General features: G+C 49.9%; 1 protein-coding gene and 1 non-coding gene across 2 annotated transcripts in view; both read left to right on the top strand.

Moving 5' to 3' along the window:
* Window positions 1–25,612, top strand: part of LOC122379168 (neurogenic locus protein delta-like) — a 75,297-nt gene that overhangs the window by 29,157 nt on the left and 20,528 nt on the right. The window lies entirely within an intron of this gene.
* Window positions 2,792–2,864, top strand: Trnaa-agc. The gene has a single exon. It is a non-coding gene; the product is annotated as a tRNA-Ala (tRNA).

The raw sequence follows: 25,612 nt of genomic DNA, 5'->3' as shown, positions 1-25,612 counted from the left end.
ACCACTTCTTTTGTCAACGGCGTTTAGGCGGCAAACGGACGGTAATTTTGATTTGACACTTGCTTTTGTGTTTTTGTGGGGCGTTTGGGAGAAATCGTTCTTATGAATATTTTGTGATATCTCATATACCTTTGTTTGCTGAAAGAAGAACTCCTGGCTCGGGAATAACACCTTATTTGGCCCTTCATTCAGCATGATGCCGTCCCTCCAGCTCGTTTGACATGTGCTTTACGGCGCGTGCGAAATGGCGGGAGCGGATGGGGTCAATTGAAACGCTTCTCTGAGGGTCAGTTGAAACAGGGCCACAGGCCGTTTCAATGGACCCCGGTGACCTTTGCAATGGTTATTGTTCAGGGGCTGTAAACATTAAAGGAAATAGTCCACCTTGGAAATGACCTTTTAAACTGAAATAGTAGTTTAATAGAGCTCAATTTTTGACCCCTTTTTCTCTAGCCTTTTGCTTGAAAGCACACTTTAGCCTGAGATATTTCTCATTTTTCTCATCCGCCCATTTTACCATAGTCTATGTACTTTATGTCACCTTTAATGAGGAACTTTGCACTTTTAGCTTTCCAACGACCTATTGGATGTAGCATTTGGAAAAATAAACCGGAAAAAATATCTCCTTAAGAAAGTGGCCTTAAAGAGGAAAATATCCCATTGTTAAGGATAGGTGCAATTGACCCCATGGGCTGGTTCAATTGACCCTCGCATCGGGGTCATTTGAAACGGGCGTAGAGCTGTTTTATAAGCATGCGTTTGGCAGCGAAATATGTTCGAATCATAATTTTACATATCTTAAAATAAAGCCAAAAGAGCATATTTTTTCATGGCATTGTGCATTTGTCGATATGACAACTAGATCTCGTTGTGCATGTCAATATATAAAAAGTGGTTCAACTGGCCCCGCTCTCCCGACCCCAATTTGAATTTCAATAGGTAGATAAGCGTGTAAAATAAATAGTTAAGGATTTTTATGTGCGAATACCTAAATGGAAGACGTGCCTACCTATATTTCTTCATTCTCTTTTATTTCAGCCTAAATATACATATTTCTTGGTTAGCCACGTATTTTCATTAAATTTAAGTCCTCCCTGTCAATAAATCACCCATGCACGTGTCAATCGACATGCCAGAGTTAAAGGGAGATAATGAGCTTTCTTTTTTCTTAAATAAAAATTACTCGACATCTATACTATTTCTACTGTAGTTTCTATAAAATATGAAAATTTCCTAGCACATTTTCGTATGTGAAAAAGGTTTTTATTTTTGCAAAAAAGAAGCAGTACTTGCAGTACTTGTAACACCCACCGAAATGCGTTGTCCTTCTCTATAAAAAAAAGTCGCAGTATATGGCGCTTTTGTTTCAAACAGCGACGCTTGGGTTTTTGTTTATGTTATCGCCTTGTCGTTGCTTGGTTGTAAGGATTCTAATTTGAATTAGAGTTAATTCGGTTTAGAATTAATTAGACTCTAATTCGGGGGTACATAGTGCCTACTCTTCTTTGTTTCCAACATTATTTTGCGCCACAAATGAACGGCATGCGCCAGAAACGCAGCCAAATCTTGCGATTGCGACTACGAAATTCATTATTTTGGCCTCAGAGCCTGAAGCGAAAAATACAAGCATATTTATTTCAAAAAGACTTCAGGTTTGTCGAACGGTGTTATGAGAATTTTGATAACAGTACTGCATAAGTTTTTCAGTGATGCCGCAAAAGTGTTGTATCTATCTTCTTTTATTGTTCAGTCGGCGGGACCGATTCAAAATTGAGTCGTTGCTACTAAAATAGCAGCATATGGCGACAGATGATGAACAGGAAAAATAGTTGCGTAAATTTAGACATAAACCACCCCCAAACCATGAATATCTTTTGAAGGCACTATAGACGACCATTAACTAACTAGATGTGATGAAGATCAAATGTAATGAATACGCTCATTTTACAAAATTACATGCAAGTACCAAAAAGTGATGTAAGTACTTATTCAACGGTCATTTTCAGCGCTCCCCGCTAACGTGACTTCAAGTTGAGATATTTGCGGCAAGGTACCGAATTGAGCAAAATGGTTTTAATTTACATTATAACTTGTTGTGTTTTGTCAGAAAATGGTCCTAACTCAGATTTTGTGGAAAAAGGTCATAATCTCCCTTTAAGCCCGTTTGACCTGACCTTGACCTTTCCGAGAATCGTGTGCCGTTTAGTAAAATGGAAACGTGTTTTTGAAATATGGGGCCACTTAATCAGGGTAATCTTTTTGGATGAGCGGGTATATATGTATTGCGAATGGCATGCATGGGGCTGAGTTGACAACCGACTAGTGCGCTGCAGAAGAGAAGCCCGTTCTTTTGGGTCGGGTAGGCTGAAAGGTCAACTAAGTCCCAGAGGCCTAGGTATTTAGTCAATCCATGAAGCGATCACTCGGAAAGGATATGTGTTTCTCGAGTTGTCCTCCCCGGTTATCTAGCACGGTGGCCGTTAATGCAGTGCAGGGAACTATGAGAGAGGCTGGAAATATGTTGTGCTGATTTTATGCATATCGAAGGCCAATGGCGGATCCAGCTCAGAGTTTTAGGGGGGGGGGGGGGCAAACCATAACAAAATTTATCGATTCTTTCCATGCCTCGTCCATAGGCGTAATGTTAAAATCATGACGTTTGGGAGGGGCAAATGCCCATTTTGCCCCCCCCCCCCTGGATCCGCCACTGTCGAAGACTGCTGTGGCTTGAGCCTTTGATCTAACAGTGTGACTACTATCTGTTTAACATTTAAGCCTCCGGTTTCCGTCAGGGGCTGTAGCTCAAGTGGTAGAGCGCTCGCTTAGCATGTGAGAGGTACGGGGATCGATACCCCGCAGCTCCAGCGTTTTCGCCGCCCGTTATGGGCAGTCCAACGAGCTGTTAAGATCGGGACAGAGCTATCTTCGTCGAATCTTTATTATATCTCTCAAACTGGTTCATATGATATATTTTTTTCCATATGAGGAATGGCGACTGCTTACTTTCAGTCCAATGCTTGACGAACTCCCTTCAGTTGCATCAACCCTGAACCCGATATCGAGAGCCGAAGCAAACTGAGCGGTGTTGTCGAGGTCGACTATATGCACCATCATTCTTTTTAGATAGGCGGGATACATCAGCCTGTGCTTAAATATTGTTCTCATTTAGATTTTTTTCAGGGCCGAATTCTAGTGACTGTATCTCACTGTAGCTACTCACTGTAGGTAGGCATGTATCCGCTTTATACGGTTGGATAATTGTCTATCGGGACTTGGTTTTCACCGTTTGCCCGCCTAATTAGTCACCATCCGCTGGTAATGTAATTACCTGCAGCGTGTCAGATGTTTTAGGTATAGTCGTATAGTCGGCCAGGTTCGTGCTAGATAGGCCATGCTTTGTTGCCAATTTTCCGGTAAACGCCAGCATATTGCGTCAAAGCGCTGTCGTTTTTCTTCCATTCGCTGTATGACATGCCGAATGGCGTTATAATCCCGGGAAATCAATCATTTGATCCGCGTACTGTCGTGTTTGACATGACAAAGGCAAAATAAGCACTCTAGATAAATGCTTGTTCGTTATCAGATACAGTCGGCACTTGCATACTCGTATGTTCATGGGCATACGGACCATGTAGTCAAACACTTATCAATTATGATTATTGATCTAGCAATTGTTGACCAGCCATCAGAGATCTGTGATGATAATCAACCATCACACTTCTTATATGCTAAATATGGCCGAATGAAGACCAAATGATTCCTGATCATTCGATATTGCTGTTCAATGTAGGAAACAGTTGCGCACGAATTCCGTTATCGTCTGACTGCTCCCATCAAACATTCATCTCTAGCTCGGCCTCTTCTCACCGCATCTCTTCTGGTGTCTCCCGGCATCTCTCTAGACCTCGTGACTTCTGACCATGTCTCCCGTGGCGTCTCCCTCTGACTGGCCAGCGTCTCCCCGAGTCTCCCTCCGACCGTCCGGCGGCGTCTCCCCTGCCTCCGATCCCGTGCCGGTCGACTGCAGGTGTTGTCTCGGCCGCCGGATGTAGCGCTCGGAGCGCCGTCTTGTTTGGCGTCTGCCGCCCACTCGAGTCTGGTTCCTGTGTCGGTGGCCAGCGCTCGCCGGCCACCGTCTCGCCCCCTCTCGCGGCTCGTCAATTTCCTCGGCGTTGTTTCCGCCGATAACGAGACGCCGACGTTCTCACGCCGTCGACCACTTCCCTCGGCGGACAGCTCCATGCGAACTGCGGAGTGCGGACTGCGGACTTTTGCGGAGTGCAGACAGCTTCTGTGGGAGATTCCTGTGTCTGCGCCCTCCGGCCTCAGCAGACTCCCCGACTGCATTTATTGCCTCAGCCGCGTCAATCACTCCATCTGCCGTCTTGTCTTACTGCTCCAGCGGGCGCTTCAACCACTCTCAACAGCCAGCTAGCTCCTCGCATTTTTTTTAGTGCATTTTTGTTCAGCTCTTTTTGGGTAAGCCTTCTATTTTTTCATCCAAGCACGAATGATATCCGCCCATGGTAATGCAATTCAAGCGATTCATTCTTGTAGTGCCATTCTCAAGACTCTAACCAGGGGTCCAAAAAGTTTGCCGACTGTCTCCCTCCTAGAAACGTACAGGTCAAGTGTCTCCGTACAAAAATGTATCAATATACCTGACATACCTACATGTGACAATATACCTGTGACATATATATATTGACACATAGGATAGGAAAAGCGATTGCGATTGCTTGCAGGAAACGCGAGAGGATGGGCTATAAATAGCCTCCCCTAGTGGGGTGCGAGTTTAATAAACAAACAACTCTGGTCTTATAGATGGGCGCAAAACGACCTTTGCAGTCGACGCGCCCTAAAGCCCCAATAAACAACAACAACTGGTCTTATAGAATAGATTTCAGAATAATCTAAACTTCTAAAACCTGTAAATGCTGTGGATCAGACTAGGCACTAAGCAGCAGAGTAATGGGCAAAGGCATAGACAAATAGACATTCTGGTCAGGCCATGGGACAGCATTCATCATGTCCCTAGTAACTTTTCAGTTGGATTCTTAAAAAAAAAAAAATTGACAACATGCTTTATGATCTATTATTCTTGATGACTAGGAAATGCTTGATTGTATTCTTAAATCTCAATACAGAATAATATTGTTTTTGCCACATATCAGTGATGTTTCAGTACAAATTTACCTGAACATAGTCCATGCCATTAACTTCTGAGGAGCAGCCACATTTCAAATGTTTGATTTCTTATAAAACTATGGCTACATATTAGGGTGGTCCTTATTTCCATACAAAATTTTTATTGGTATTTTTTTCGCGCTTGCGCCCCCTCAAATGATGCCATTCGTCTAGAAACGTGGAAAAAGAGCAAAAAGAGCGAAATCGGCGGATGCTTTTTGGTGGCTCAATGCATATTAACCCTCGTATGTGTAGGGGTGGGATGGACCCCCATGAGTTTTCGCGAATAACTCACGTAAAAAGCGGCCGATCGCGACGAAACTTTCAATATCCTCGAGATGATCAATTTTATACATACTCTGAAAATTTCATGACCCTGACCCAAATGACCCCTGACCTGTGACCTATTTCTCGAGACCATGTTTGGCCGGAGTCGCGATTCAGCGTATGTCAGCTCTCATTATCCGCGTGTTTCTAATATTTTTGCGATTATAAACGTCCAAACATGTGAAATGATGTTCGCCCCATGCATTACGGTGGGTGTCAAGGTCACCTGAAGGTCAGGTCAGGTCAGGTCATTGACCTATGATGACCTCGTGTCACTTTTCCGAGGTATACATGTTTCTAGGGCAGTTTTTCGGGCTGATTTCGAATTTAGCATCCATTTGAACATTTACGACGTAGTTTTGGTGCCTTTGTTATGTGTTACGACGCCACCAGTGGTAGTTGAGACCTACTATGGGTAGCCGGCAGGACGCCTAATGGCTAGACCTGACCTGACCCGACCTGGTCTAAATGCACGAAGACATCATATGTGATCAAAACTAGCATGAAATTCGTGATCAGCAACCCCAAAAACAATACAGTTTCACTGTACGAAGCTCTTGCAGGTCCCGATTTTTCTGACCACTGGGTCATTGACCTGACCTGGAAGGTCAACCAATGACCTAGGACCTTAACCCGCGCCCTGCTGGGGGGGGGTGTTTGAACACCCCCCTTGTGGTTTTTCGCGAATATCTCAAAAACGGCGGCGCGCAGCGCCGCCGTTTTTGGTACACCTTATCATACATCAATTCTACACATGTTGTGAAAATTTCAGACCAAGGTCATTCAAGGTCAGGTCACCAGGTCACTTGAAGTGACCTCACCTCATAAAAAGTTTCAATGTCTGTCATAGCTACACCGAGTGACCGATCGCTTTGAAACTTTCAGCGATTGCTAAGAGCAATAGCATGTACAAAATGTATATCTCGGAATTTTGATATCGATGACCTAAGGTCAGGTCAATTTTGCGACCTCCCCATTATAAGTCAATGGGAGAAAATTGAAATGCGCCTCCTTTGGACGAAAGACATTATAAACACTCCCAAACACTGAATTACAAGTGGTTTAGACACACTGAACATGAAAATGGTGTCCGTGACCCCTGTTTATGCCCTGAGGTCATCTTAGGTCACGAATGGTATCTAACAGTTTTTCGCAAATAACTTTTGATAGAGGCATGCTAGAGCGATGAAAACGCCTTAGATGTGTTCAGCTCGACGATACGGATCGACTGATATGCAACATGACCCTTTCCGGTCAGGTCATGACCTTGACCTGAGGTCAAATTTTCAAGTTGACCTTTCAAGGTCAAGTTATAGTTCATTCGATGCGTCTTGACGAGAGGAACACGATGCCGGTAAAAGTAAGCTCGTACAAGGCTTGGGTCAAAAGTTATTGCAGAAAAACTGTTTCCGAAAAAATCGGCTATTTTTGCAGTTTTTGCCCCCTGCAGGCAAAACCGTTGAAGTTAGGTCAAATCTGAGAGAATTACTCAGAAAGGGCGTTAATAGGGCTATCGAATGCGCTTTTCCGCGGCGCTGTAGCTCTATTGGTTCCCGAGTTATGCGTTGGCTTCTTGGAAATTGTCGACATTCGACCTGGAAATCGGCGAAATTTTGCCTTCAATGACCTCTGGTGACCTGACCTTTGACCTGATCAAAAAATTGACCGAAGTGATTTCCTCATTATTTTTGACGCTCTTTCGAACGCCGCCTTCCGCGTGTCGCTACGTGGCCCAGGAGCCGAGTTAGAAGGGGGGGGGGGTGTTCAAACACCCCCCCCCCCCAGCAGGGCGTGGAAATCCAGGACCCCCAGCCGGGCGCGGGTTAAATTGGATATCATCGGTTTCCTCTCGTCACGGGCAACACGCTCGTTTTTTTTTCGCAAAGCTCTAGCGCGATCTGGAGCCAAAAGGCAGAGGGGTCTAACCGACCCCCCCCCCCCACACACACACACACGTTAGACGTTAGACGTTAGCGGAAAGTTGCGGCGTGATGGCCGTGGTTCGACCACGCTTTCGGGATGACAGAGTGGCTGTACCCATGCTGGGGCCAGGTCTCACGGCTCCGCGAAGTGGGGACGATTCGGAGCTACTCGAGGTTATGCTTTCCAGCTCCACTTGGTCGACTGCCGCCCGCGCCTCCTCCGACGCGACGCCTTGCTCCTCCTCCTCTCTTCGGCGTCATCCCTCCTCCTCTTCCTCTTTTCTTGGGAATGGAGCGCCATGTCTGCCTCTGTCATTCTATCCCGTCTCCCTGGCTCACGTTGGGCGAGAAGGAAGGCGCGATCTTCCGGGATGGTTAGGTATCAAGGACATTGCGTCACCGTGGGCGATATCAAAGATATTTTCCAGTTGTTTCTTGAATGCGTCCTCGTTGCTTGTTTGGGTGGCGGAAGTCCTGTTCTTGTTCTTTTTCAGGCGTTTCCACTCGTCGAAGAGAGTTTCCACCTTCTTGACCGCTCTCCCTTTGTGCTGGGTGGGATTCCTGGCCCTGGCCCAGAACTCCTCTACTATAGTACCTTCTCTAACGTCCGGTTGGCCGCTTCCCGGACCGCTTCCTAGAGGATTTGGTGGCGGTGAGGAAGTAGGCGAGAGATTGGCCGCGGGATGGGAGCTTGCATAGGCGGTGGAACGGGGGGGGGGGGGGCACCGGAGCACCGTGCCCCCCTTAATTTTGCCATTTTAGTATAGCCCTATGGGCGTTGCATGGAAAGAATGGGACCAAAAGTCGGCAGTGCCCCCCCCCCCAAATTGAAGGTGTTCCGCCGCTACTGGGAACTTGGAACCAAGGAGTTCATAACTGGGGGACACCATGTACCCAGAAGTTTGCGACGCAGACAATCGTTACACCTGAGGAAGAGGGAACGAACGTTGATCGACGAAACGGACATTGAGCGAACATTGAGGAACAAACGAGCGTTGAACTACCAGTAAATAATGAAGTAGGGGTCTGAAATTTTGACAGACATGTTTTTTCGTTAAACGGCACCGATTGAAGGGGCGCAAGGTATCCAAATACGATTTTCGAAAATGAGGACCACCCTACTACATATGGGAACAGAGATGCTTGCACAATGAGCCCTTTTGATTGCTCAATTTAGATGCAAGTGGCATATTCAGAACATTCCAATGAGGTGGCAAAATGTGTAGAGCCTTTCAAGAGGCTACAGGTTCAAGACAAAGGGTCCATGGGGGCCTGTCTGTGAACCAGAAAAGGGGTCAGGTGCCCTGTTTTGGCTGATCCAATGAAAAGTGATGTGAAAAAAATCAGCTTAGTTGTAACTGTTGGATAATTTGGAGATCAGCTATGTGTCAATGACTAGAAAGCAGTAAGCACTCAAAAACAGCTTCTGAAAATCAATCTGCTGGCTTTTGAGGAGAAGAAGTTGCATTTTGCATAAGAAATGACAGTTAAAATTTGGGATAGGTAAGGTGTTATTTATATCATAGATTACATGATCATCATCATCATCATCATCATACTGTTTATTGGCACAAATTGGCATGAAACGCTTACTTTGGACTCGGAACTGAGTCACCTATTGGTACCCACCTACAGGCTACAAAAGTTTATTTGAAATAAAACTTGAAGTTAACCCGCGACCGCCTGGGGGGTCGGATCCGACCCCCCCCCCTCCGTTTTTCTTGAATAACTTATGAACCGCTTACGCTATGGACTTGAAACTTGGCATACCTTCTCCCCCATCAATTTGACGTCTCCTGTGCAATTTTGAAGAAAAAATTTTCAAAGATTTTTGAGATATATCGATTTTAGTGATGTAACTACATGGCGTTTTCAGTCAAAAAGTGGTAAATGTTTAAAAAATCGCCAAAAATCAGGTTTAAAGCAAATTGCAAATTAAGGACATGAATAGATGCAGCTCAACGAGTTCTTTAAAATGGCTATCTCGGATTTTCCATAAAATGCGTTTTTCACCCCTAAAAATTCAAAAAACTATATTTTTTGAAAAACAGATCATAAAATCCAAAATTTTGAGAATTTCCAAAAAAAAACGGAATATATGTTATAGAGCTCTATTAGAACATTAGATGTCCCAAATTTCAACTTTCTATCTTGATTTTTGACCCCCAAATTGTAAAAAATAGCTCCAACATGCATAGGGCACGGTGACGTCATAAGCATTTTCGTGAATTAGAGGCACTTCTGAACATCGCATGTGAAAACAAATGGCACCACTAGATTCCTGGGACAAAGCTCGTCTAGAAAAGTGTATTTTTATGTCAAAAATAAAAAGTTGAAAAATTGACCTTTTTTCTAAGCCCTCTCTTAGTTATGTATGGTATAAACGATTTTTTATGCTTTCAATGCACACTTATCACCAAGCACAGTGACTTGGGGTCACATATAACCATTACCATCGGATTCGGCGTGAAAAATAAGCCATAACACATGTGTCGCACGCCCATGTAGCAGAAAGTGAAAACCGTGACCTTTCGTGACCTGACCTGACCTTGACCCGTACTTAGTATGACCCCTATACGCACATGGTACCTTCACTAGGCCTTTGAGGTCATTTTTGGTGAGTTTCGAGCAGCAGCTGTCGATTCCGCTGTCCGTAAGCCTAATCATGCAAAACCCCAGAATTTGACCTTTGACCTGACCTTGACCCGAAAGTTGACCTCAATCTTAAAATCTTAAGAGTGCTTTGGGAAGGTCTCGTAGAGACCTTTCGAACGCCGCCTCGCGGGGCTCGATACGACCATTGGTTCTCGAGATAACAGGGGGGGGGGTCGGATCCGATCCCCCCCCCCAGGCTGTCGTGGGTACGGAAATAGCCCAGGCGGTGCCGGGTTAACAGGCTGACCAATGCATATAATTTGGTGCCACAGTATACCTAGCATTTGGAGACATTTAAAAACAAACTACCAACCCTCTCAGCCTTACGGAACAAAATAAAACAATACTGCAAACAGGTAGGTAACATCACAGTGCTCTCCTAAAACCAAACATATGGCAATCAGCAGAGGTAAACTTGCAGTTAGCTGTTAAGAGTTTCGTCATATGCATTGAATGGATTGATGAAAAATTGTTTGCGCTTTATAAGTTTCATACCACAATTTGATTCACAGAACAAAAGATGCCTATAAAGTATGAATCGAAATTTTAATTTGTTCACAGGCACATGTAATACACATGCTTAGGTACCTTTTTACCCAGTCCAAGACTGCATTTTTCCTCTAGGTCCAAAGCCAGAATCCGTTATCAGCACAGATACCTTGCTTTCCATGTGGCCCTTTAGGTTCTATAGAGCCTTGGGTTCTTATATACAACTTCGACGCCGCAAACACCGCACTTCACCTTACTTCTGTATAGATAGGGCATCTCAGAACATGGGAACTACTTGTAGAAATAAAGAAAAGACCAAATCAAAATCTTTAACCCACTGAACTCTATAATGATTTAACCACACCACACGTAAGCAACATACGCCAGAACTGCGCCAGTTTGAGTTTGCGGCGTTCAGTTGGTTCTGACTTGGTGCAAAATATGACGTCATTATAGGACCATATGCTCAGTTTTCTTTTGATTTTCCTTTTAACTCTTATTTTTCATTAATTTCTTATTGAGAAAAAGCTATTTGAATAAAATTTATGTAATTTCATCAGCATACTGAATGAAATGCAAAGATCCTTCATTCAATAGATGACGTAAATTATATCTGTGTCTCCGGGAGCGTCAAAAAATATGCATCGACGGACAGTGCCAGGAAGGGTCATACTCCTATTCGATCGTTAGGGAATCAGCCCTTATTGATTGATTAGCCCTTCCACCTCTGGGTCGGTCGCTTCCACCTCTGGCTGTCTCCGGGGACAGCTGAGAGCCAGTGTTTTTTAAGAGATTTTTTCTCGATAGTTTCTCACGATTTCTCATTGCCAATGATGAAATGATAAAGAAATGCAATGAATACTAAAAAAAAAAACTAGCAGATTTGAGAAACCCGGGAAATGTTCATGCATAGTCGAAAGCCTGGAAGTGTCTCTTTCTCATCAGTCCTCGACACCAATTCTGTCTCCAACCGGTGTTGGAAGGGTGGAAGGTTTTTGGACCCCTGACTCTAACTGCACTGTGGACACGCAACAAGTCAAAAACTTATGACGGAGAAGTGCGCCAAACGCCGGGCGAGCGGCAGCCGGCAGACACTACTAGACCCAGCAAACAGCGCCGGGTGCCATCGATGACCGGTTTCCGCTCGGCGCGGGCACCTCTCTTCCTGTCGACCACCTGGCCCGACCGGCCCCGTCATCCCGTCTTCGTCTGTCGAACGGACAGCCGGCGGGCGTCGCTCGCGGCGGCCGGGGCTGTAATTTCACTCAGCGCCAATCATTAGGAGGTCCCGCCCGACCCTCTGCCGCCGCCCGGCGCGAGACGGGTGCCCTGAGCATCCTAACCTCCTCACCTCAGCCTGGCTGACATGTCAATCCGCTCAGAGGCTGACCGCTCAGAGATTTGCCGCCCCCGCGACAATGGCACAGCAGGGCGCGGACAGTTTTGATGGCCTGACCCGCCCCGCCCTACCGACCGGAGCCGATCTGACCGGGCTTCAATGATGGCTCCTCTCGGGATTAGCGGAGACTCAGACCGGACCGGCAGGAACCCCCGAGTAACCGGCTCCCGGCCGCCAGCGTCTGCGTTTGATGTTTCCGTTTGGTCGGAGACGAAGCGGGACCTTTCATAGTGACCGGTCGGCAGGGATTATAGCGGTTCTGAATGGGCTGCCCGGTTGTGAATGAACTCTGAGACCGGAGTGGGGTGAGGTGGAAACGGGTAGCGTCGTTCTTCCCCCATTTTACGGATGTAGCTAACAGTTTCACTCATTTCACCGATTTCTTTCATTGGGCCTTTTATTTGGTCTTAATGGACTTCGATCAAAGGAAGAGACCGACTACAAGTCGACAGCACCAGAAAGGAATGAAAAATGTATGTTCTGAGGCAAAGTTGTAACAAAATTGATGGATTTTACACCGGCGCCGGCGATACAAGTTCTTGTAATGAACGTTTTTTATGGCGGACTTCATAGTAGAAAAAGTAGAATTAATTATTGGCCCAGCCGCCTTTGCCGCCTCGGCCTCCACTGTTATTTAGAACCTCCTTCTTACCAGACTGCACGACATTTTAGGAACAGCTCGTCATCAGTACATAATTTTCAGCCTCCAAAACGCCGTTGTATGTCACAAACGCCACCCAGGAGTTCAAGACACAGCATATACTAGAGCTATGCGCCGGGACCGCCGCAGTCGCCTGTTCAATGTGCTCGGCGAGCCGGCCGCTCCCTAAAGCCCTGTTTACATGTCTTGGCCATTGTCTCCAGGGTCTTCGACACACAAACACGCGGGCTCGTCGCACCATCTGCATTTTGTGCCCGGATAAGCCGCCGTGGGGCGCGCGCTGTCACAAAACGCGCAGCGCACCAGAAACGGCGCGCATTGTCGGCGTGCGCGTCCAGAAATATCAAACGCAGATCCAAACACGAAGCACAGTGGTAGATTTGCATGGCCATTCTATCCCTCGGCAGCTGGCGGCGGCAGTGGTGAGGAGGAGGCCCGGTGCCCTGGTGGTCCTGGGACCGATCTGCCGCTCAATTTGGCCGGCCTGAGCCGCGTGTAAGGCGCGGATCAGCCGTCGGATCAGGGGCTAAAAAAGGGGGCCGATGCCGGACCCTCATAATGAGGATGTCAGCGGGCAGGATCAGACGGATGGGTGGGAGGAGCCAACACGGGTGGATGAGCCACCGGTGGACGGTGAGTAGGGCGTAATTATTACCGACGGCAGGGCGCAGAACGTTGGCCTAATGGATATTTTATTTTTATGGATGAACTCTTTTGGAAGGGAAAGTGACTTGTCATACTTTCCCAATATCTTTTTTTTGGTAGCTGTCGTTTATATTATTCTGTTTTTTTTTCTGCGGTTTGCGACGAAATTCTATGAACAGTGGTAGAAGGAAACGCATGCAGTTGGCAAGCACGAAAAGTTATAGCTAGTTGTTGTTTTTAATGAACGTGTGGTTAACGGCTTCCTTGACAAACACGTCACTGCCGACAGCAGTCCTCAATGAAAGTCACTCGACAATACCTTTCATAGTGCGCAGTTAATGATCCCATTGACATCCAGACCGTTACATTCCGCTGCCACTGACGTTCTCAGCGATATGCATCATTACAACAGTGAGCCGCCGCCGAACTTCCTCCCCACCGGCCAACCCTGTGTTTGAGTCTCCTCCCGCGCCTTTGAAGGACCAGCCCATCGGCGTCACTAGCCGCGGCTTCAACTCCCGTCGCGCGCGCGTCTCGCGGCGATAGACGGCCGCACGCGTCACTGATCACATTGATGCCAGTCTTCAACCATAAATTCCTCCGTAATCTGGCGGACAATGCGTTCAAACAGCGGTCGTTGTCCCAGCAGCGGGCGCGGCCGGTGTCTCTGAAGCAGGGCGTCATCACCTGGCCACTCGGAGCGTCGGTCCGGCGCTGTCGGCCCGCCGAGTCTCGTGTTCTCTTGTAGTCAGACGCTGGTGTCCGGCCAACGGTGAGCTGATGAAATCTCTTGTCTCGGGCAGCCTTCTTGGTCTGTAGCAGAATGGCTGTCAGACATTGGACACCGGAGGAATAATGGGCGAAACGACAGACTGAGAGGAGCCACGATGGACGAAACTATGAACACAGGACGTTGGAAGGAAGGGAGAAGTACGGGCAAACGACGTTACAGTCCCGGATGCTGTGCGAAGTCCACATCCCGCCCACGACTAGGAACATTCTGCAGATGTCGACGTGCGGACGCCGGACATCTTTCAACTCTCCTTTGTGTTACATGTGGCATGCGGCTGTTTATGTCCAATGAATGAACGGAATGCCCGTGATCCGAGGATGATTCAGCTGAGGATTTCATTCGAGACGCACTGGACAATTCACGGCGCTGTTGAGCCAATTGAATGGCGGATCTTGCGGCGAAGTTCCGTGGGATTTGACGCCACATTCACGATGCCCGGCTCGCCCACGAAGCCGGACCCGGCGTGAGTCACGCCGAACGCGCCGCGAGCGTCACTCCGGCGCCGCGAGCGTCGTCGGCGACGCGTGCCGTGTCACGCCGGTGATCGGACGATTAATCCAATTGTGGCACGTCTGCGGCGGCGGGCGGTGCGCGGCACAGCTGGTCGGCGCCGCGGCGTGTTTTCTCGAGTGTTGCGACCCATGGGGCAATCATGGCTCATTATTTCGCCTGCCTTCCGAGATGGGCGTGCTGTGTGACGGGTCGGTCGGTAGCCGGCTGCCAGGCCACGAGGCTGAGTTCATCTAACCGTCACGAGCTGTCGGACAGGCGAGCTTGTCTCCAAAAGGGCTGCTCCCGGCGGCGAACTCGGTCGATATCGCCCACGATTTCGCCGAGACGACAGAACGATGACGTCCAGTCAGCCGGCTAACTCGTTACCGCCGCTGACCGACGCCGCGCCACCGTTAATTGGACAACTCGGACGTGTCGGATACATATACGGCGCGGCTGCGTCGTATCTGGCTCGCGCCGCGCCGGCGGCATCGCCGTATAGGGCAGATGATGGCCTGTCGTCGTTATCGGGACCAACACACCGTGTTTTTGTCGATGGTGGCGCGTGCGGCGGGTTGTACTCAGAGATTGTCGGGTGATACCGACCAATCTGAACGGAGCGAAAGGTGAGAGAAGAAAATCAGCTCAGTGGCAGCTGCTGTCGTTTTTTAGCTGCGCTTGTGGACAGAACACTCGGGCTAAACGGTACGCCTGAATGCTGACGCATCGAATGTCCGTCCTTCATGATTGTCTTTCTGAATCGATGGACTGCATCAATTGATAACAGTTGCATGCACCACGAGGATTGACATGCACCATGCATTCAATTATCTGTGTCAGTAACAACTCTGGGGGCAGCTGGAGCAGTGACGGATCCAGGGGGGGGGGGGGCAAAATGGGCATTTGCCCTCCCCCAACGGCATAATTTTAACATAACGCCTATGGACGAGGCATGGAAAGAATCAATAAATGGTTTACCCCCCCCCCCAAAAAAAAAAAAAACTGTGAGCTGGATCCGCCCCTGAGCTGTAGGATGCTTGGCAAGGGCACCATCTGCTTAAAAATTGCGTGACCCAGCGTCGTTCGTTATAATTGATGTTAAATGAATGCTGAAGGGGCACATCATTCAGCCTGCAATTTCCCTGATCTGGATCACCTGCTATGCCATAACCTGCAGACAGCAGGTGGTGTGATCCATGCTGTGCTCGTGCACGCCCCCTTCCCCCGGACCACTTCCCCCAAACTGCGGCCTGTCGTCACTTCGCACGTGCCGCGCGTCTGTCACCGGGCGCCTCATCAAAGCGGCCCGCCTGACCTGTGACCCCTCGCGCGGCGGCGGAGCCTCTGATGTGACACAGCGCGTGTGGCGGTCGCACCGATCAGCCAATAGCCGACGGAAACGCTGGCGCCGCTCGGTCCAGAATTCGGCGCCCTGCTGCAATGCAGGCGCGCGCTTTTATCCAATTTAGCTTGAAGAAGAGAGATATCAAGCTCTTGATTCGGCCTGTCGTATTATGTATAGCTGAGGTTGTTATATTATGTATAGCTGAGGTTGTTATATCCCCCCCGACCATCTCCTCCAAACTGCGGCCTGTCGTCACTTCGCACGTGCCGCGCGTCTGTCACCGGGCGCCTCATCAAAGCAGCCCGCCTGACCTGTGACCTCTCGCGCGGCGGCGCGTGCCTCTGATGTGACACAGCAACGTGTGGCCGCCCGATCAACCAATCGCCGACGGAAGCGCTGGTGTCGCCCGGTCCAGAATTCGGCGTCCTGCTGCAATGCAGGCGCGCGTTTTTATCCAATTTAGCTCGAAGAAGAGAGATGTCAAGCTCTTGATTCGGCCTGCCGTATAACTATACGGCCTTGGTATAACTGAGGTTGTTATAGCGGCAGAAATTTGAATGTCTTTGGGCGCGGCACTTACCAATATCACGCTGCTTTTTATGGTCTTACGATGAAAATCCATCCTAGATAAGCAGAAACACACATATGATAACACCATATCGGCTACTTTAGTGCGCATTCCTGCAACTCGTCGGGGATGATAAACCAAACATCGGTGATGATCGATGGCTGCCCCATTTTTTCGTCACCGAGGTGACCCCGACACGCCTCTGGCGCCTCCATGTAGCGGAGTTCGCCGTGTAACGGCCACCGTAACACCGATCGGTGCCGGGCTGTGGGCCGAAAGAGAACCGATCACGCTGTGACCGGGAGGACAGCGGCCAGCATGCGGGCAGGGTAATAGGACGGGAAGGTCACCGGACGGCAGGTGCAGCCGGTGGAGAGTGGACGGACACAGCTATACCAGCATCGCGCTGACCTCGGCGAGACGGCTTCAGACACTTCCTACCAGCATGGAAAGAATTCAAACAGCCGTGTCTGGCGGCTCTGTCGGTTCCTCAGGGCAAGAGCGGCCTTTTTGACATTTTCATCGCCTTACTGCAGTAGATAGGCAGAATTGTAATTCTGCTGATCTGTAAACACTCAATGATCATGCTCGCTTATATTATTTTGCTCTATCAGGACAAGCAATAACCTTCAACCATAATAAGCCTCTTGTCCGGGCGGCAAGACATAAACTGCATTTCCATAGTTGCTGATTTTTCTTTCCTGGGTTGATTGTCATCTCCGCTTCCGACAGGCGTTGCATGGTCGGTAGGCGTGTTCAACTGTTAACGCCGCTGTTTGGCCGATCTGACCGGGACCAGATATATTTATCTGCGGCTCGGTATGCGGTAAATGTGAGCGGTCACGGCGACCGACCGTGAATTGCCGACAGGTTTCCGGGCCCGGCGGCTCCCACGCCCGCTGGCCGCTGCAAAAATGGCTCCGTGTCGCCCGGATTAGCCGTTCGGGCGGGCCGCGGTCAAACCTTGGTATTTGCCGGCCCAACGTCTGGCGGTCTGAGCATGGTTTCACCCGCGGCGGAGGCTGTCTAAACTCATTCAAAATTCAACCTGTTCTCGTCGCCACAGATCGCACATTGGCGATGGTGAAGGCACCTAACCCAGCAAGAGCAACCGTCGTTAAATAACTCAGCAGGAAAATAAGCTCCACGCTCCCTGGACCGGTGAGCACGCCTCCTCTCACTCCTGGGCCGGTGAGCACGCTCGCTCAGCTCACCTTCTTGCCGGCTCGGTGAGCGGCTCCGCGCGGGCCGTGAGCACTAATTTCTCGGCCGGTGCGCTCGGGCGGGCGTCGAGCGTCGCGTCGCCAGCGACAGCGCGACGTTTAGTTCCATCAGGGCCACGGAGCGGTGCGCCGACTGCACACGGCGTCCCCTCGATGGGAACGACCGTATAGGCCCTGAGTCAGCACGAGCAGACCAGAGAACGGGCTGGGCCCGGCGGCAGCATTTCGGACCAACTCTGCAGGGTGTGTCATACATGACGTTCCCAGAATGTGGTTCGGTGGAATTTGTGTTAGATAGTTATGGCGCTGATTCAGAGATGTGGATTTATGGTCTGCTGTTCAAGTATGCGTCAGAAGTTGTCTGAGAAAAATCATTTCCATAGCGGTGTGATATAAACCATAAGTCGCACGCCTAGCCACATGGATATTTGTTTCACTTTTCTTTTTGCCTTTTAGTTGCAGTGTTGGGAAACGTTGCTTTAAACGAATTGCTGTAAACGTTGCTTTAAACGAATACGTTTACCTTGAAGATCAGCTTGTTATCAGAGCTCACAGCACAGCTCTAACAAACGACAGACCGGCATGGTAAAGTTTCAGCAACATAAGCAGAAGACTGCTACACACCTGCCTTCCATTCATTCGCTGTTTTGACAATCAGCTCCCCATTCAAGTAGAGTACCCTACTACCTGTTAGCGTCTGTGCGCCTCCCCTCCCCGCCGCCAATTTACCTAGAAATCACCTTTCCCGTCGGAGCGTCGGTCGCCCCTCGTCTTGAAGCGCGACCGTCGCACGTGGCCGCTCAAGCATCGCCCCATCCTTGGCGGCGCGGTGGCGTATCCCAGCGGGGGCGGGGGCGGGGGCGGCTGCCGCCGAGACGGCCACGCTCGATCGACCTCAGGTCAGTGGACTGGACGGGGCCGCCGTCACCGCCCGGCCGTGGAGACGGCGGCGTCCTGCTGCCGTGAGCCGTGGGAGCCGACAGGGCGACCGACTCCTGCCGCGCCGGCGCGGCGGCCGTCTCAGCCGAGCTGGCCCCGCTCCCTATGAAGGCCAGCGGCGCTGGTGAGACAGACCGGCTGTGCAGGAACACGATTGTCGCACCCCGGTCAGGAGCTGATACCATCGAACGGTGGCGTCATCCGGCTGCTGGTGTTCACAGAAAATGATGTTTTGCTGCGAGCAACCGCCATTGATTAGACGTAATTTCATCATGGCGACCACATTAATCTGCTCAATTCTATTCAATTTTATTAGTTTCGGAGCTGTCTCCTGCTCCGTTCATCCCTTTTATTATTTATTTGTTGAAGAAGAAACAGACAATCTCATGTCTTCAGGCCGGTTATTTGACGTGGTGAGAGCATCCAGCTGATAGTGAGAGATAACATTCCTCAGTTTCCAGCGATAAATTTGACTGGAACACCTTCATCACCAGCTGTTGACGGCTGCTCGGAACGTGTAACTCGGTGGTGCGGTCGGACCACTCCGTGACCGGCGTGACCCCGCGACCCCTGGCCGCCCGCCGTGACCCCGTCATGGTGAGACCGTCTGCAGCGCCGGCCCGTCTGATTGCCGCCAATTGCGCTGGCAGTTCCGATGGCTGTCAGAGCTCAGTCGTCCCCCTCCCCTCGAGAATGACCGTCGTCTGGGTGACGTGGCCGCGCATGGTCGCTGATTCAGCCGCCAATGTCGCGCTGCTTATCCAATTGGCCGGGCCGGTCACCGCCGCGCCGGCCGCTCACGAACCGCCGACGCACTATGGTTGGAAACGGCCTCACGGATGGCCGGGGGTCAACGCGAAAAAATGTTTTGCCCATAACTTGTTAATGCGTAGACCGACTGCGATGAAACTTTGCATAGGTATGCCGGTGTCTTTCGTGCATCATACAGTAACTCAGAAATGACGAGGTCACGTCACGTCACGCTTGTGTGACGTCATCATTTCAAGTATGTTATAAGTCGCCTATGTCTTTCGTAATGCTATCGATATCGCGAGGCATTTTGAACATGTTTTGAATACTGCTATTACTGAATGGATATTGTTGGTATGCTTTAGGGCGAGAAATATCAACGTAGTGACGCACAGTGTCTCACTATTGGTCATAAAGGGTCAAAAATTTGGAGAAAGAGTATTTATGATTTTTTTTTAGATTGGGCAAAAAAGTAAGAAATAAGATGACGATCAAATGACAAAACATGCGTCAGATTAACCCGGCAGTTGCTGGGGTATTTCCCCATCCGCCGTTTGCCGGGGGGGGGGGGGGCGTTCAACGGCCCCAGCCGATAACTCGCGAACAAATAGGCGCAGCGAAACGCACGAGGCGGCAAACCAAAGAAGAACGCGACGAGACGATTCAGATGAATACTTTAAAGTTGAATTTCGAGGTCACAGGTCGGGTCAAGGTCAGGTCAAACACTTGAAATCGGGCTTTCAGTAGCATGGACTTTAGAACCACGCAATCGGTGCCTCGCGTTTCGCGGTTCGATTATATCGTCATTCTAAATAAATTCAGTCATCAGTTGGTCCTAAACAATCTATCACAGCTGTCACAACTGTCACAACCCTTCATATAAGTGCTAAAAGAGTGTCAGATCAATGTAGGGGTCAGTCAAACATATAGGCCACTGACCAGGGTCAAAGTCAGGTCAATCAGGTAAGCACATAACCCCGAAAATTAAAACTGGTACCTATTCGCAGCCCATGACACATGTTTTATGGGTACTTTTGGGCGTAGAACACGATGGTGACATTTATTTTATCATACGAGTACGTGGTTGGTTGAAAAAAGATCAATTTCAGAAATGCATGCATCATGGTCGTGAAGTAGTCACGAGAAATTGTCAACATCCAGTTCAAGATTTTGGAAAATGTAGAACGATGATCAAAAACCATAGATAGCCATTTGATTTGCCATGGTATTGGCAGTGTACTGGCGCTTACGGCATGTCTGTATGTCTGTTCTGTCAGTGGATATCCATATCCATACTCCAGGATATCCATACACGTTTGCACGATATCCATACTCCAGGTGCAGGGGCGAGCAGTTACTTCTTACGAGGGGTGCGGAGTCGAAGTCAGAGTCGGAGTCAGAGTCGGAGTCAGAGTCGCCCAGAGTCGTGGCAACGAGCCAGGAGTCGGAGTCGGAGTCGGGGTCGGTCAGGAGCCCGCAGCGGAAGTCGGAGTCGGTCCGAATCGGAACAGCTCCATCACGACTCCGAAACACTGGCAGGGGTCCGGAGTCGGAGACAGAGTCGGCCGGAGTCATGGCAACGAGTCAGGAGTCGGAGTCGTAGTCGGAGTCGGGTTTGGCGCCACCACGACTCCGCAACCCTACTTCTTATCATCATTTATTAGGATAAGCGATTGCACGACTGACGAGCTGACCTGGTGCTAACGAAGCGACGGGGAGGTACGCCTCGGGAGATAAAGCTTCACGGACGATTTTGCGCACAAGTGCGCAGTCTGCTTTTACGTTCCCCTTACGCAGAATTGAACAGAGGTTTATTCTGCCAAAAAGCTCAATGGAGGTCGATGGAGAACTTTTTGTATGTCCAATGAAACATAAACGTAATTTTGCAAATGTTGCTATGGTGACACTGCAAACAGAATGCAATGCCGTTCCTGATTTTGAACACGCATTGGAAAAAGAATCACTCCACTCGATAGCCAACATAACAAGGATTATTTTGATATATAATAATCCAGTTTTACAACGTCATGGAGGTACTCCACATGCTATCACCAGCGCGGTTGTTCAAACCTTTGACGGCGCACCAAAAAAGCCACTATCAGAAACTCCCGATTCCACGTACGATAATGGAGACTTAATCCGCAACTAAATATTTTTTTTCTGCCCAATTCAAAACGTTTCATCAATTTCCAACAGAATGACACCCCAAATATACATATATTCCGAAATTGCCCACGGCCATCCGTGAGGCCGTTTCCAACCATAGTGCGACGGTGCGACACGACCCGGCGGCGGCCGTCGCACGGAGCGCCGACACGGGTCACGGAGCGACCGTGATCGGCGGCACGGAGTCGGCGACACGGCGCGCGCGACTCGCGCAGCGCGGCCGCTCGACATCGTGGCCTATCGGTGTCCCGACCGTGTCGCACCGCGCGGCTCAGTGCCAGTGCAAGGTCAGGAATTTGAACGGCTCGGTATTCGTGGTTGGGGCGCGGCTCGGAGCCGTTCCCACGACTGCCCAGTTCGGCTGCAGAGCTGGCGAATTCTGTGACTGCTGCCGTCACCGCTGCCCCTCAGACGGGGAACATTGCAGGCCAGATGATGCAGCACGATCGGCCGTGAGTTTCGTCAGCTACCGGATGCTGTCGCTCTCTTGTTTATTGGAGATTGTGAGATGACAGTCATCAAATGCACGATACATGCCCCGGCGAACTGGCTGTCGAACTTGTGAACCGACTGCCGAACTTGTGAACCGCTGGCTGAACTGTGGCTGCGGTGGCGGCGGGCTGCAGGTTTCCGGGCACCCGATTTCCCTTCTGCGCAACTGCTCTGATCCGTTTTCTGGGACCGGCTGCAGGCCCCAGCACGTCAGCCGCTGACTCCGTCTCAGTGAGAGTGGCATGCGAAAAGCGCCAGTTCATGTTCATGCTCCGAGATAAAATCTTGTCGGCGGCTGCATTGTCACATGACTCGGGCCGTGCAGCTGCATTGTTCGGGCCGAGAGAGGCGACCGAGCTCAGTGAGCGGGGTCTCTGCTGAAAATTCCGCAGTCGAGGGCCACTGACTGCACTGAGGGCTGCTGAGGCCCGTCGCACAGGTCCCGGCTCTGTCACAGGCCAGCCGGTCCAAGACCATTGAAGGCACGGACCTAAGACAAGTTCATTGCGTCTCCCGATCCTTATCCATTTAGCAGCCGAAATAAAAACTTAATGTCATAACATCGGACAGCTCAATCTACGGTTCACCATGATTATTAATCATCTTTTGGATCTGTTGACTGTCTCATATTGCTGGTTCCCTCAGTTGATCACTTTCAACCTCTAAATCGGCTCACCCTCTTCTGATTGGTCAACTATTTTAGCATCAGCAAACAGCAAGAGCACCAGGATGACATGAACACTTTGAACAGCGCTCCGCCCTAAACGTTGACCCGAGTCCAACGCACCTGGATGTTACATAGCATGCGGTGGCAGCTGCCTAAGGCATCGTCCGTGTCATTGCCTTCACTTTGTACTGTTCTGGCGCCTCGGGCTCCTCATAGAACTCATCCTAGTCCATTGTAGGCTCCAATAGCAGAGACAAGTCAAGTTGGCAGGGACAGGTCATGCCTGAGGCCGGGACAGAACAGGTCGGGGTCGAAAGGGACAGGCGGGGTTGCGGGGTATAGGGCAGATCATGCTTTGGAGGGATATGGTCGGGTCTCGGGGTAGCAAGGATATATCGGGTGGGGCTGGGAACAGTTCAAAAGGGATGGGAATGTATTTATTAGATCGTGTGACCGTGACATTGCTGATCCAAGAGCTGAGGCAGCAAGCTGCTATGAAGTTTTTTGACTGAACGTCATGACTTTTTTCTCAAACCGAAATGCACTAAGTTGTTAGGGAGCTAAAACTGATTCAAGAAGTGAAAGCACGACAAATGTATTGTATGGTATATTCGCCCTAAGCACGTGGTCTGTTTCGGGACCAGGGACGGACGTTTGCACGGCGTCCCTCTCGTATTTTGTCTCCATGCCGTCCGCCCGGTGTCTACCTCGCCCCCTTCGTCCCCCCCCCCCCCCACACGGGCGCAGCGTTTTGTAACCGAGCTGATTGTGCGTTTTCAAGTGGCTGAGAGCGCTACCTGCCGGGACCGGCTGCCCGTCGGCACCGGCGGACCGCGGTCGCCGACTCAATAGCGAGCGTCGGCCCGGCGGTTTTCGTCGCAGCCGGGTGATTGTCATGGTAAACGGCAAGCCTAGGGAGAGGGGGAGAGGCAGGTAGCGCACGGTCGGCTGGGGAGACGGCTGCCAGGTACGGGACTCGTAGAAGGGGGCAAATAGTAGAGGGTAGAGGCTCACCTGGAAAAAGAGTCGGAGCTTAAACCGTTTAAACGAATCACGCGCTTTGGAGCAGCGCGATCATGCTATCCTCGGTTAAAAGCTTGTGGTGCCAGATAATGCTGCTGAATATCATATATTTTCTTTTATTGATGCTACATCGCATTTGTTGAATATTTTACGTATCTCTAGACTGCACAGGATCGCTGTACTGTACAGTGTACATGGAACATTTTTGTCCTATTGACTTCGCTTACATATGCCAGCCATGCATGTTCTCGACCCACAAGGTCATTAAAGACTAGAGACCACTTTAGGCAAACATTTTGCATTAGTATGAAGACGATTTAGCACAGTTTTAGCACAGGCTTGTGTATCCAGTAAGCTTTTAGCTTTCTTATGGTAGGTATACGAGCCACTTTTCTTCCCCCATCCCTGCTGCACAGGAGCTGGGTGCTCCGTCCCCCGCGCTGTCCCCTACCTCCTTTCCCCCGGCTCGTGGCCCTTCGCTCGTTACCGCTTTCCCTGCACGGCGGCGTCCGCGGCGAGGTGGCGGCGGTGGCGGCGCATCACCTGGCCGCCGCCGACCGGGACGCCAAAAATCGCCGCCACTGCGCCGCATCTGTCGGCACGCGCCACCTGCGTCTCCCCTCCATCCTGTGCGCCATGGCTCGCCACGCCGCAGTGTCCTGTCCGGCGCGGTTTTAAAGGGCGCACGTCGGGGGCGTCTGATGCATGGCGAATGCATAACACGTGGTGGGTTGAATGTGTTACTCACAGAGTTACTTCGTACAATCGGGCATGTTGGCAGACAACTTATTTCAAGAAAGTCTGGTCGGTCTTTCTGAGGTCAATGTATTTTGTATTGATTTGGCCATGGTGGTCGCTTTAATCATAATTGCCTGTCCTCATGGGGCGCGTGCACATCACATTGGCTATCATGGCGGCATGCGACTTCAATTTTCCCGCACGTGCCGATTGGCTATCAAGAAGTGTCCCGTAGAACGCATTCAATATCAAAATGATGTTTTCTTTTAGATTTGACACGCTAAACGATACCTACACAAGGACATACCCGAGGGAGGACCTGACATCCGAGCACGCCACGAAGGCGGCAGACCAGACATGCAACTGATTCTGTAGACGGCAGACTAGGCAGTAGGCACCCTCAGCATGGACACACCGAATGGCAGCCCAGGCCAGACTTCCCAGCAGACCCCATGGGCGGTAGACCAGACACCGATTATGTGGCTGGCAAACCAGATTTCCAAGCCAACCTCCATGGGCAATGCGCAGCTGCATGCTTGGCTGACAGACGGCCTTGGCTGGTGCGACTGGTGCCCTTGGGGGGCGCGGCCGCTGGTGTCGCGGTCAGCACCGTTCTGCACCATTGGTGACCGGCCCCGACGAGCGTCAGTGCACCGTAATTGGACGGTGGATTGTGACGAATCACAGCAATGGGCTCTATGGAAGGGTAATTCCCAGCATATATTCGACCATTTGTGTCGATTTAGATGGTCGGAAAGTGAGTGATCTCAAGGTTATGATCGCGATCTGTGATGATAGTCAATGAGCTCTTTTATAAGTGTGATATTTATGATGCTTGGGCAATGTAGACCGGCCCATGCACTGGCTGAATCATTCTGGACATGTTCTTCATAGAATAAATATCGACTAGCGAAATGGTTTAACTCGACGCTGCAACTAACTACGTGCTCTGCAAATGCACACTGGATGCATAAGAAGGGAATGGTTTTGATATGATAGTGGGTCAGTGGCCATCCCTTTCAGGCACCATTGCTTTACTGCTTACGAAACTTAACTTCCATTTCTATTTGCCATTTTGAATACGTGCTACGCAGGTCATGGCAAGCTCCTTAAAGAATAATAATGCGGTTC

Source organism: Amphibalanus amphitrite, unplaced genomic scaffold, assembly GCF_019059575.1.
Source record: "Amphibalanus amphitrite isolate SeventyFive unplaced genomic scaffold, NRLGWU_Aamphi_draft 000073F_arrow, whole genome shotgun sequence".
Taxonomy (NCBI): Eukaryota; Metazoa; Arthropoda; class Thecostraca; order Balanomorpha; family Balanidae; genus Amphibalanus; species Amphibalanus amphitrite.
The sequence above is the reverse complement of the archived record's forward strand: the minus strand, read 5'-3'. Positions and strand labels throughout refer to the sequence as shown.